We start from the raw sequence: 13,456 nt of genomic DNA, 5'->3' as shown, positions 1-13,456 counted from the left end.
GCCTAGAGAATAAAGGCTAACGAGAACATAAAAAATAAAAGTCTTTGGTAACAAGCTGGCTGGAGTAGGGGTTGGACTAGTTTCCAAAATAAGGGTTGAGGAATACTGGACAGGACAATAATAGTTAAGTTTTAAAAGTTAAAACAGGTTTCTGGTCAAGATGGTGGAGTAGGTAAATGCTGTGCTTGCCTCCTCTCACAGCCACATCAAAATTACAACTAAACAACAGACCATCATTATTGAGAGTTGCCTGAAGTCTAGATGAACAGAAATCCTAAAAATAGGAACATCCAAAAGAAGCCACCTAGAGACTGATAGGAGGAACAGAAATGCAAAATGGGCTAGCCCAACACCCACATGTGGTAGTTGAGAATCGGGAGAAATATCTGCTGTGGAGGACCCCTGGAAGAGTAAAGGGTGCCAGATCCACACCAGGCTCCCCAGTCCAGGGATTCAGTACCAGGAAGAGAAGTCCCCATAACTTTTGGCTGTGTAAACCAGCAGAGATTGTGGCAGAGTGAGACTAAGGACTGAGGGAGTTGCAAACTTTCCTCTTAAGGAGTCCATACTTGGAATTACTCACAGATAAACTTACTTGCTCTGGGTTCCAGCTCTGGAACAGCAACTCAAATAGTGCCAAGGATATATGGAAAGTAACCAATTTGTCTGGCTTCAGAACGAGGGCTGAAGGGGCAGCTTTCTTCCAGACAGAAGTGTTGACAGAATTTAATTTCCTTTGTTGAACCCTCCCATGACAGGCTTTCATACCCAGGCAGGTGCCATATCTAAGCTAACAGCTAACACTTGTCATCTTGCCTTGGTGATTTCCCGAGATCCTGCCCATTCGAAAGTACAGGCCCACCTAAGATGCTTCCAGTGGCTTTCCATAGCCTATATTAGATTATGCTGTGGACTCTCATAAAATCTCTCAAAGATTCACAAAACACAAAAAAGCAGCATCCAGCCTCAGCATGATCTATAACTCTTGACAAACATCCCCAAGCCCAGCACTAGTGGCAGCAGGGATCAGTTTTTAATGTGACCTCTCAAAGCACTTCCAAGCCTAGTATGATAGGCAACCATCTGCAGATCGCTTGGTTGCTCATGCCAGATGGCCCCAGGCAGGACACAAGCTGCAACTGAACTCAGCCTGCAGCAGGGCCCCTCCCAAAAGGTTCCAGCCTCTTAGCCTACTGGCTGGCTTTGGTCTGCACCAGAGCATCACCAGGGGTTATATCTAAGGGTGACACACTCAAAGCGCAGAGAGGGCAGGCACCAGAGCCCTGATTAAGCAAATTGTGCTTTGTAGGGTTCACTCTTATACAATAGCTCCTCCACAGGTCAAAGCCAGTCACCATAAACAATCAGCTTTAGAGTTAATCCTTCTCTTTGATGAGCATACCACAACCAAAACTCATCTACAATGGGAGGGGACATACAACCCATACAAGGGACATAACTGGAGGACTTGGTTCAAGTGACCAGGGAAGACTGTGCCAATAGGACCCACAGCACATCTACTTCATAAGGCTACTCTATTAACACTGGAAAACATAGTAGCCCTGCCTGATACATAGAAACAAACACAAGTAGGCAGACAAAATGGGAAAGCAAAGAAACATGTCCCAAATGAAAGAACAGAACAACACTCTGGAAAATGAACTAAACAAAATGGAGACAAGTAATCTACCACATGCAAAGCTCAAAACACTGGTTATCAGGATACTCAATGCACTTAAGGGAAGAGTAGATAAACTCAGTGATAATTTTAACAAAAAGATAGAAATCATAAATGTGGAGATAAAAAAGAAACATAAAAATAATTAGTCAGAAATGAAGAGTACAATATCTGAAATGAGGAATACCTTAGGTAGAATTAACAATAGATAGATGAAACAGATGTTCAATTCAGTAATTTAGAAGGTAAGGTAGCAGAAAACACCCAATCAAAACAATGGCAAGAAAAAAAGGACTCCCCCAAATGAAGATGGTTTAAGGGGCCTGTGGGACAACATTCACATCATAAGGATACTAGAAGAGAGAGAGCAAACAATTGAAAACCTATTTAATGAAATAATGACTGAAAACTTTCTTAACCTGGCAAAAGAAATAGATATACAAGCCCAGGAGGCTCAGAGAGTCCTAAACAAAGTGTTCCACACCAAGATACATCATAATTAAAATGGCAAAGCTTAAAGATAAAGAGGGAATCTTAAAAGCAGAAGAGAAAAGCATTTAGTTACTTACAAGGGAGCTTCCATAAGACTGTCAACTGATTTCTCAACAGAACCTTTGCAGGCCAGAAGGGATTGGCAGGAAATATTCAAAGTGAAATAAAGCAATGATGCATGACCAAGATTACTCACACAGCAAAGCTAATATTTAGATTCGAAGGACAGATAAAGAGCTTTCCAGACAAGAAAAGCTAAAGGAGGTCATCACCTCCAAGCCAATATTACGAGAAATGTTGGAGAGACTTCTTTAAGAAAAAGAAAAGAGGAAAAATAGATCAAAGTTGTGAATAATAAAATAGCAATAACCATATCTATCAACAATTACTTTAAATGTAAATGATTAAATGCTCCAATCAAAAAATAAGGTGGCCGAATGGATAAGAAAACAAAACCCTTACATATGCTGCCTACAAAAGACTCACTTCAGATTGAAAGACACACACACACTGGAAATAAAGGGATGAATAATTATGGTTTATAAAAATGAAAACAAACAAACAAAAAGCTGTTGTAGCAATACTTATACCAGATAAAGTAGACTTTAAACAGAGGTTATAATAAGAGACAAAAAAAGACCCAATTATTTCACTTCTGTATATTTATATGAAGAACCCCAATATTTAACTTTTTTAATAAATAGATTTATTTATAATAGAAACCATATTCCTAAAATGACAACTACATGAAAATAAGGGGAAAGGAATAAATGAATGAGAGAATAGCTTTTAATTTTACAATATGTTTCATAATAGAATTCTATTAAATTATTATCTTCTCCAATACATTTGAAAATATTTTTTTTAGGAAAAATGAACATTATATAAGCATATCGACTTTATATAATGAGGTATATCAGTGTACATTAAGTAAGAAATCAAAAATTACAGTGTTATTGCTTTATAAGTTAAAAATTACAATACACCTAATATGTTATTATTATGATGATGTTAGATCTCATCTATGAAAGCAAGAAGATGAGAAAATAAATAGATTGGAAACATGTTCAGTGCCAACATGTGCTATGACCACTTCTAATTTAATTCTCAGAAGAATTCTATAAAATATATACTACTGTACTAATTTTATAGATAAGAAAACAAATACTAAAAAAGGTAATTTTCCCAAGTTTAAGAATCTAGAAAATGGAAGATCTGGGATTTAAATTAGAAATTTCTAATTCAATGCCCATAGGATTTCCACTGTATCAATTTCTCAGATGCAGAAACCAAAGATAAGGTGTGGACAATACTACTTAAAATTAATAACAGTAGTAACACAATACTATATTTATAAATTTGATTTAGAATTTCCAAGGGCTTATGAATCTATAATCTCACATAGGGTCCATTTGCCTAGGTATGAGGAACAAAAGGTCCTCATTCCCCTTTAAAAATAACCAATCCAAATGAGACTTCTATTCTTCTATTAACCCTACCCCATGCAAAACTGTTCATTTCTCAATAATGGGATCACCAGTTTACCAAGTTTCTCAAGCCAAAACCATGTTTTTAATCTTTGATAATTATAAGTTCTTCACCCATATAAATTCCTAAAGCCTTATAAATGTCGGTTGAATCTGTTTTTTATTTGTATTTCCACTGACACAACATTAGTCCTAGGTATTTATCACCACTTTTCAAGACTGTTTCAACAATCTCCTTAGAGGTCTTCCAGGTTCACTCATCCCTCCAAAATATTCCTGCCTCAGTATAGAGAATGATTTGCTTTTAATTTTAATGATTTTGATAAATTCCTTAGAAGAATGTCTTGAAAAAGCAAGAGGTTACAGTCAAGATGGCAGAGTAGGTAAATACTGTGCTTGCCTCCTTCCATGACTGCATTAAAATTACAACTAAATTATAGAACAATAAACCAGGAGAACCATCTAAAAACTAGTTGAACATAACTCCTATAACTAAGGATATGAACAAGAGGCAACACTGAAACTGTTGAAAGGGTGGAGATGCAAAATGGGCTGGCCCAGCACCTGTGTGTGGTGGTCAAGCATCAGGAGGGATATCTCAGCCATGGAGGCCTCCTGGAGGAGCAAGGGGTCCCAGCCTCACAGTGGGCCTCCCCAGCTCAGGGTTCCAGTACTTGGAAGAGGACAAAATCTGACAGTGAAAATCAGTGGGGATTCTGACCCAAAAGGTGAGATGGAAGGATGCTGGAAACCCAAATGCCCCTTAAATGGCCTGCACACAGTCTTACTCACAAGAAATCACCCTTGGCCTCCGGAGAAAGGACAGCAGCTTGGGAGGTGCCAGAGACATATAGGGAGAGACTGAGTTGAGTGGCTTTAGGGCGAGGGCTGGAGGTACAGCCACCATTATTCCAGTGTTGAGACTTCATTCTGTGCAGCCAACAGGTAGGCACCATCTTGTCTGTGTTGAGTCTTCTCCCAAATGGCCAAATCCGAAATAACATTGGCCTGGTGAAGTTTGCTACTTCCACCCTGGTGACTCCCTCGGAACCCCAACTCACCTAACTCCTGAAGAGTAGGAGGCATTTTCTTGGCTGGGCTACAAGCCCAACCCAACCCTCTTGGCATAAGACCCTTTTAGCAGCAATCAACAGGCCTTGGCTCATGCACCTCCTGAGACAATTCTGGTGGCGGGCAACCAGCCATGGCCTGAGCTGCAGTATTTCATGAACAAATCTTGGGGGTCTGTGGACTCAAAGCAGGTGGCAGCTAGCCACAGTGTGATCTGAGACATTTTTGAGTGGCCACAGGCTCAGCAATCATCTACAATCTGAATTTTCATTAACCTGAGAATTCCACTTACTCCACCCTTGTGACTTCCTTGGACCTCGCCTCACCAAACTCGTTTACCACCCAAGAAGTCTTCAGCAGCTGAGCCTTATGGGAAGCTAGCAGGAAGCCTCAAGCCTTTGGATGTCCTGGACTTTTTACTATGCAACCCTAAGCTGGCCTCAATTCACAGTGTCACCTCTCCTACATGTTTCCAGGTCCAGCATAGACAGCAACCAACCACAAGTCATTTTATAACTACTACCATGTAGCCCCAAGCCAGTCACAGGCAGTGGCTGACCTTGGCCTGCACAGGAACCCCTCACAAAGGGCCTCAGGAGCAACACACACAGAGGCTGGCATCAGTCAACAGAGCATAACCTGGTTATCCTCCAAGAGGTGCACAGAAAGGTTGGTCTCAACAGGCACACAAACCCTCTGGGGTTAATCCCACTTGGTGGAGCCAGTCCCCACACAGCATTTTATACTCTCTGGGTGTGGCCCATCCTTACAGCCAGTCAGATGGAGACTCAATATCACCCTCTGATGTGCTAACAGCAATCAAGGCTTAACTACAACAGGAGAGCATATACAAAGCACATAAAAGACATTCTTGAAACACCCTATGCAGGTGAACAGGGAGAATGTACCACTGGGCTGCCGCGTCCAGTAAGTGGTAAATCCTGCCATGTCCAACGTGGCTCTGGATAATGTACCTGAGTGGGAATGGTAGGAGATTAAGAAAAGAAAGAAGATAGAAAGCTGGGATCAGGAGGACCATCGTCCACTGATGGTAAAGCAATGGCGTGATTTTAATTTTGCAAGCTGCTTTTATACAAGAGCATACAATTGCTAACTAAAATAAGATTATCGCCACCCAACCTACACATCCTGCTATAATCTTTTTCATTTCTGTCTGCTTAAGGCTATGAGCAAACTCCCTGCCTCGGAGCAACACCACATTGTCCTCTGATCAGTTTGCACTTCTCCTTTCCTAGAGGTGAGGCAACCCTTGGTTGATCTCACAGATTGCAAGGACCTTGTCGATTTGCAACCCGCTCTCCACACTGGGCCATATAGGGCACTTACTACATAAGGCCACATGGCCAAGAATGGAGTACATAACAAATAAAACTGACATATAGACAAGAACACAGAGAGGCAGCCCAAATGAGAAAACAAAACAAAACAAAAAAACATATCCCAATGAAATAACAGGAGAAAAAAGCCAGAAAAGGAAGTAAATGAAATGGTATCAAGCAACCTACCAGATACAGCATTAAAAATACAGGTTAGAAGGATACTCAATGAACTTAGGGGAAAAAAATAGATAACTTCAGTGAGAACTTCAACAAAGAGATAATAAGTATAAAAAGGACATAAAAACCATAAAAAACACCAGTCGGTAATGAAGTAAACAAAAGCTGAATTGAAGAATACATTAGAAAGAAACAACAGTAGATCAGATAAAGCAAAAGATCGAAATAGCAATTTGGATGATAAGGTAGCAGAAAACACAAATTCAATACAGCAAAAAGAAAAAAGAATCAATAATTGAGAAGTTTATGGGATCTCTGGGATAATATTAAGTGTAACAACACCGATATCATAGGGATACCAGAAGGAGAAATGAAAGAGCAAGGATTGAGAATTTATTTGAAAAAAGTAATGACTGAAAACCTGCCTGACCTGGTGAATAAAATAGAAATACAAGCTCAGTAAGCACAGAGTTCTAAAGAAGATAAACACAAACAGGCCCAAACTAAGACCCATGATAAATAAAATGGCAAAGGTTGAAGACAAAGAGAGAATCTTAAAAGCAGCAAGAAAAAGGCAGCTAGTTACTTACAAGGGAGCTTCCATAAGACTGTCAGCCGATTTCTCAACAGAAACTTTGCAGGTCAGAAGGGATTGGCATGAAATATTCAGAGATGTAAAGAAATACCCTACAACTAAAACTACGATATCCAGCAATGCTATCAATTAAAATTGAATGTGAGATAAAGAGCTTCCAAGACAGAAAAAGCTAAAAAAATAAAAATAAATAAATACCATCAAGCTAGAATTACAAGAAATGTTAAAGGGACTTCTTTAGAAAGAAGGAGGAAAACAAATATAAATAGTAAAATAGCAATAACTATGTACCTATCAGTAATATCATTAAATGTAAGTGATTTAAATGCTCCAATCAAAAGACATAGTGTACCTGAATGGATAAGAAAACAAGACCCATACATATACTTTCTACAAGAGACCCACTGAAGATCAAAAGATACAAACAGAGTAAAAGTAAAAGGTTTGAAACATATTTCATGAGAATGGGAGTGAAAACAAAACTTGAGGTAGCCATACTTATATCAGACAAAATAGACTTTAAAACAAAGGCTATAATAAGAGACAAATAAGGACATTGCATAATGATAAAAGGATAAATTCAACAGCAGGACACAACCCTAGTAAACATTTATGCACCCAACATAGGAACACCTAAATATATAAAGTAAATATTGATCAATATAAAGGAAGAGATTGACAGTAATACACTCATTGTAGGAGAGTTTAATACTCCATAGACACCAATGTACAGATCTTCCAAACTGAAAATGAATGAGGAAATAGTGTCCTTAAGTAACACACTAGACCAGACATCATAGAAATATGAAGGATTGCAAGAAAATGTTATGAACAATTATATGCCAACAAATTTAACAACCTGAAAATAAAAATGAATTCACTTCTAGAAATATACCATCTCCCAGGACTGAATAAAAAAAAAAAAGTAGATCCAAATAAACTGATTACTACTATTGAAATAGAATCAGTAATCAAAACAATTTCCAACAATTGAAAGGCTTGGACTGGATGGATTCACAGGTAAATTTTACCAAATATTCAAAGAAGAAATAACAACTATTCTTAAACTATTCCTAAAAATTCAAGAGGAAGGAAGGCTCCCAAGCTCATTTTATGAGGCCACCATTACCATGATTCTTAAACCAGAAAAGGTATTGTTTATTTGAGATATGTGTTTGTTTCTTAAGTAAGCCTGTATTGCTATGAATTTCCCTCTTAAGACTGCTTTTGTTGTATCCTATAGACATTGGATCATTGTGTTTTCATTTTCTTTGTCTCAGAGTATCTTTTGATTTCTTTATTGATCTCATTGGTAACCTATTCATTGTTTAGTAGTATGTTATTTAGCCTCCATAAATTTGTGTGTTTTCAGTTTTTTTCCCCTTGTAGTTAATTTCTAGTTTCATACTATAGTGTTTGAAAAAGACACTTGGTATGATTTCAAACTTTTTAAAATTGACTGAGACTTGTTTTGTGTCCTAACATGGTTTATCTTGGGAAATTTTCCATGTATACTTGAAGAGAACATAGATTCTGCTACTTTGGTATGAAATGCTCAAAAAATATCAACTAGATCTATGCAGTCCAGTGTGTCATTTAAAGCCACTGTTTCCTTATTGGTGTTAAAGTCCCCAACTATGACTGTATTACTGTCAATCTCTCCTTTATGTCAGTATATTTACTTTAAATGTTTAGGTACTCCTATGTTGGATGCATAAATGTTTACAAGGGTTATACCATTTTGTTGAATTGATCCTGTTTTCATTACAAAATGTCCTTCTTTGTCACTTATTATAGCCTTTGCTTTAAAATGTATTTTGTCTGATATAAATACTGTTACTCCAGCTTTTACGTTGTTTTCATTTGTGTGAAATATCTTTTTCCATTTCTTTACTTTTACTCTGTGTGCATTTTGATCTGACCTGAATCTCTTGTAGGCAACATATGTAAAGATCTTATTTTCTTATCCATTCAGCTACCCTTTGTCTTTTAATTGCAGCATTAAATCTGTTCACATTTAAAGTGATTATTGATAGGTATATACTTATTGTCATTTTATTATTTACCTTGATTTTTTTTTATTCTTACAGAAGTCCCTTTAACATTTTTTGTAATACTGATTCCGTGGTGATAAATTCCCTTAGTTTTTGTTGTTGTTGTCGTTGTTGTTGTTGTTGTTGTTGTTGTTTTGCTTTGTTTTGTTTTGTCTGGGAAGCTCTTTATCTCTCCTTCAACTTCTTTAAATAATAGCCTTGCCGAGTAGAGTAGTTTTAGTTGTAGGTCCTTTTTTTTTCATCACTTTGAAAAATTTTTTGCTAATCCCTCTTGGCCTGAAAAGTTTTTATTGAGAATTCAACTGAAAGTCTTATAGGAGGTCCCTTGTAGGTAACTATTTTTTTTCTGCATTTAAGGTTCTCTCTTTGTCATTAACAATTAGCATTTCAGTTATGATGTATCTTGGTGTGGGCATCTTTGGCTTCATCTTTTTTGGTACTCTCTGTGTTCCTGGACTTGTATGTCTATTTTCTTCACCAGGTTATGGAAGTTTTCCAGCATAATTTCTTTAAAAAGGTTCATAATCCCTTGTTCTCTTTCTTCTCCCCTTGGTACCCCTATAATGCAAATGTTCTTACTCTTGATGTTGTCTCAGTGACCCCTTAAGCTATGTTCATTTTTTTTATTCTTTTTTTTCTTGTTGCTTTTGCAGTTGGGTGTTTTCTGCTACCTTGTGTTCCAAATTGCAGATTCGATTCTGTGTTTTATCTAATCTGCTGTTGATTACTTCTAGTGCATTCTTCATTTCAGTTTTTTTTTTTCATTTCTGACTGGTTCTTTCTGTATGATGTTAATGTCTTCTTTATGCTTATTATTTCTTTGTTAAGGTTATCACTAAATTCTTTGAGCATCATTGTAACTAGTGTTTTGAACTCTGTATCTCATAGGTTGGTTTACTCCATTTCATTCAATTATTTTTTGAGTATTATCTTGTTCCAGTAACCTGGGTTTCCAGCCTCCTTCCGTCTTACTTGGATGGATGGAATGCCCACTGATTTTCACAGCCAGATATTGTGGGGACTCTTCTTTCCATCACTGGAACTGTGAACTGGGGAGCCTGATGTTGGCCTGGGACCTCTCTCCTCAGGCGGAGGGGGTGTCTTCACAGCCAAGATATCCCTTTCGATGCCCAACTGCCACACATGGGTGTTAGGCCAGCACGTTTCAGGTCTCTGCCCTTTCTAGCAGTCTTTACGTGGCCTTTTCTTTTTATCTTAAGCTATAGAAGTTCTGTTCAGTTAGTTTTAAGATGGTTCTCCATGTTGATTGTTCTATAATATAGTTATAATTTTAATGTGGTCATGGGAGGAGGCAAGCACAGCATTTCCCCACTCCACAATCTTAACTGGAATCCCCTCTGGCCCATTTTTTAATGGGTTGTTTGTGTTTTTATTGTTAAGTTTTTAGAGTTCTTTGTATATTTTGGATATTAGTCCTTTATCAAATGTGTCATTTGCAAAAAATTTTCTTGTCTGTGGCTATCTTCTCATACTCTTTACACTGTCTTTTGCAGAGTAGACATTTTTAATTTTAAGAAAATTCAGCTTATCAATTATTTATTTAATGGATTGTGCCTTTGATTTTGAATATAAAAAGTCATCACCATACTCAAAATCATCAAGGTTTTTTTTCCCAATGTTATCTTAAGGAGTTTTATGACAATGTGCTTTACATTTAGGTCAGTGATCCATTTTAAGTTAATTTTTGTGTAGGGTGTAAGGTCTGTATCTACATTTATTTTTTTTATGTAGATATCCACTTGTTTTAGCAGCATTTATTTAAAACTAATAAAATATGTTTATGCAAATATACATTAAATTAGGATAACATTTTGAGTAGTTGAATGAAAACATGAGTTTAAGGAGGAATTTCCTACACACAAAGAAACTTTGAGAAAAAAAGTTTGCATATTTTTAAAATAGAAAATAACAGATAAAAAATTTCTATGGCATTTAGATTTCATTAAATGAATTCAAAAGCATGATATAAAAGTTTTATTTTAAAATATCAATGATTTCAAGAAGTCTTGAAATAATAGCTACTGCAAACTGTTTACACTTAATTAAAATTTTAGCTATCAAAACTGTGTTTTCTTTGAGTAGTGGTCAATATTCCTCAAAGTACTTTCTTTCATAATTTCCAGGAAAAAAAAGTAATTCAAGTATTGCTTAGTTATAAATTTGAGGCTTAAAGCTAATAACAAACATATTGCAAGTATCATATGGTTATAGAGATTTATCTTGCTTTCACATATGTAGTTTCAGTGAGAACATCTCTTTGTTTTCTTACCATTAGCACATGTAGTCCATCAAATCTTATTCTATTGGCTTGAAATGACTGATATGCTATAAAAAAGCCAACTCAGAAACACTAAGATACATACTTGTTTCTTATTCTATTTCACTGAATGATGGAGGTGTAGAATAAACTATACCAAACTCAAGGTTATACCTGACTTAATCTGTATCTCGTAATTTTTTCTTCATCATTGTTATATTGTTTTCACATCAGTTAAACTGATTATATAATTCAACCCTCTCAAACTAAAAATTGGAAAATGAGAGAGAGAGAGAGAGAGAGAGAGAGAGAGAGAGAGAGAGAGAGAGAGAGAGAGAGAGAAAGAAAGAGAGAGAGAATCTTTAGTGCTGTATTTAGAGGAGAGGAGAGGAGAGGAGAGGAGAGTGGGAGTGAGAAAAAGACACTTGCTCAAGGTATATAAGCGACTAATTTACCAACTTTCTATTATGTATCAGGCACTGTCTTATTGTGGTAGGCTGAAAAAATTAAACCCCAATGACACATTCACTTCTTAATCCTTAGAAACTGTAAATATTGTCTTACATGCAAAATAGAGTGCATTACCTTATATGGCAAAATATATGATTAAGTTCATCATTTTGTGAGGTGGCACTTACATTGTATTATCTGGCATGCATTTTTGTAATAACATGTATTCTTTAAAAAAAAGGCAGAGAAAGTTTTGAGACAGACAAGAACGCAAAGGAAAAGATAATGTTAAGAGACTGGAATTAAGCAATCACAAGTCAAGGAACACCAAAGAATGCTGGCCAGTCACCACAGACAGGAAGAGACAAGGAAGGATTCTTCCCCAAAGTGTGATGAGATAGTGTGGTATTACAGACATCTTAATTTCAAATTTCTGGCCTCCAAAACTATGAGCAAATAAATGTAAGTTGTTTAGGATTTTGAAACTATGGTAATTTGTCACAAAAGCTTTAGGAGACTAATACACCTACATATAAAATGATGAATACAAGTGTTGAATTCATGAAGTTTAGTCTTGTAATAAATAAACTTAGTGGCACTAGAGCAAGTTAAGCTAAAACACTTGTTAATAACATGAATACTTTTCAAAAGAAAATTACCATGGGATTTATATATTTTGTCCCATTTTATGGATATATACATAAACCATTGCTGATTGGAGGTGATTTATTTTTATTTGCCTCAATATCAAGAATATATTACTTCTAATATAATTTTTTTTTTGCTTTTCAATGTATATTTCTGGATGTCTGGGTTGACAAAGAGTGCATATAAGAAATATTTGACATGAGGCTTATTATTTCTGATAACTTCAATGTTGATTAAACCTACAAAAAGTTTTTCTTGCAGTAGTTAACACAAAATATATGGCTTGTAATTAATTTATATTTCATTTGTAATTAGTAACTAGCAAGTAAAATAAATTAGGTACCTGATAAACATGCACAATTAAATTTTCAAATCATTGTATTTATGTTCAAAAGAAGAGGCAGTTTTATAAATGTGTAATCAAGGATGTAAAATTGTAAAGGCAATAGAATTGAGTAAATTTGTTTGTGGAAACAAATCCACACATTCTTAAGGCCTCCTACCTCCATGTGGTGCATGCATTGTTCTGATAATGTTGCTCTTGGGAAATCATCACACAAAAATGAATCTGGAGATTTTCTTCTCTTGCCGTCTTCCTTTATTACTCCTCTGAGGAATTAGTGACTATAAAATAAAGATTTGCACCAGCACAGATAACAGATACCAAATTCCTACCCCACCTGTTTAAAATATATGAGATAAGATGTTTCTTAACAAATTGGCACACAGTTATACCATAAAGCTTGTGGTTATTACTAGACTCATGAGCTTTTTCAGAATGGACAGGCAATATGTTCATAAAAGTTATGGCATTAGGCATGGCCCAAAAAGAATAGGGTTTAGTTCCTGTAACAAGAATATAAACAAGTCTGTGATTGACAAAATTAGAGAAGCAGATGAAGTTTTTCTTCACCGTTAATCAACAAACATATATTAGGCTCTGACTATGTGGCCACTGCTGTTCTAAGGACTGTAGATACAGCAGTGAGGTCAAAAGACAATTCTTAACTTTATAGTCACTTACATTCTAGTGAATTGAAAAAGAAAATAAGTAAAATAAGGTAAAAGAATGGAGAGTATCAGAGGGGCAAGTGATTTGCAATTTTAAATAAAGTGGTTGGGTAGACTTTGTGGGGAATGAGACTTTGAGAATGAACTGAAAAATATGAGGGAGTAAGCCCCATAG

This window comes from Pteropus alecto, unplaced genomic scaffold, assembly GCF_000325575.1.
Source record: "Pteropus alecto unplaced genomic scaffold, ASM32557v1 scaffold409, whole genome shotgun sequence".
NCBI lineage: Eukaryota > Metazoa > Chordata > Mammalia > Chiroptera > Pteropodidae > Pteropus > Pteropus alecto.
Note: the sequence above shows the minus strand (reverse complement) of the source record.